This window comes from Callorhinus ursinus, unplaced genomic scaffold, assembly GCF_003265705.2.
Source record: "Callorhinus ursinus isolate GAN/ISIS: 27379988/994484 unplaced genomic scaffold, GSC_fseal_2.0 scaffold163, whole genome shotgun sequence".
Classification (NCBI taxonomy): Eukaryota; Metazoa; Chordata; class Mammalia; order Carnivora; family Otariidae; genus Callorhinus; species Callorhinus ursinus.
Window position 1 is genome coordinate 133592 of NW_027397225.1, and position 1449 is coordinate 135040.

Below are 1449 nucleotides of genomic sequence, written 5' to 3' on the forward strand. Positions count from 1 at the left end.
GTTTTCAGCTTAGAAGTCCCTCCAAGTCAGTGAACAGTAAGTAGATAAAACTACTAGTTACCCAACATAGCCCAACATATTTCAGGCACTATCTCTGTAATCACATCAAACTTAACATGCTGCTTACTAAATCTATGTATTTATTTTTTTCCATGAAAATCCATATGGTTCATAAACAAACACCTCATTTTGAGTCTTGTTTCATTTATTAGCTGTATGATCTTGGGCACATTCTCAATAAAACTCAATTCTCTCATTTTTAAATGGGGGACAAAACACCTCATGTATTAGAGGTTTTTTTTGTGAGGATTGAATGAGATAATGTCTGTGAAATGTGTAGGAGAATGTAAGTATATAATAAACACTTTTTCTTAAAGATTTTATTTATTAGAGAGAGAGAGAGCATGCACAAGGGGGGGGTGGCAGAGGGAGAGGGCAAAGCAGACTCCCCACCAAGCAGGGAACCTGATGTAGGGCTTGATCCCAGGACCCTGGAATCAAGACCTGAGCCGAAGGCAGACTTAACTGACTGAGCCACCTGGGCACCCATGTAATAAGCACTTGTTAATTATCAGCCTTCCAAATAGAGGCAGCTTTTCCAAGAATTTCATAGATTTCTGATCTTCATTTTTTTAGTGTTGTGAGTTTTTTATTTTTCTCAGCCTCAATGGATACTCCAATCAGAACATGGGAGAAGCCATGTTTTAGTTTAACTTAATGTCATCCATAAATTCATCTCTTGAATTTTAATATTTCTGTTTTAATCTGATTTAATGTGTGACTTAATGTGTATTCAATTCAACAGTCTGAGATCATTTGTCTTTAAGTGAAGGATTGAAGACATGGATAGTAACTTTGATAATAGATATCCCTGGTTTTAGTTTTCTATCATTGTTTTCTATTTTGTTCAGTGTTTTTTTTTTCCCCCTCCGATTTTCTTTTCATTCTGACCTAGTTTCCTGGTACAATTCAATCAACGTATTTGGCATCAAGCATTAAAAAATAAGTTTCATTATTTGGGTAAAGGAAAATAATGGAGAAATTAGAGAGACATCAAATAATCAGCCATTCTTTCTCCCCCTAATTGCCTGGCCCTCTGATACTCTGAATGTCGAAGTACTATCTCTTGCTATTCAGCTCTTTCTTCTTTTGGCCCCATTGCTTTACCTTACTTCCCACCAATATGCCATATCTTTTTGGTTATTTCTTTTTAAGATTTTATTTATTTTAGGGACACCTGGGTGGCTCAGTTGGCTAAACATCTGCCTTCGGCTCAGATCTTGTCGAGTTCCACACTGGACTCCTTGCTCACAGAGAGTCTGCTTCTCCCTCTGCCTTCCACTACCCTGCCTGTGCTCGCTATCTTTCTCTGACAAATAAATCAATAAAATCTTAAAAAAAAAGATGTTATTTATTTTAGAGAGTGAGAAAGAGAACGCGTGGGAGAGG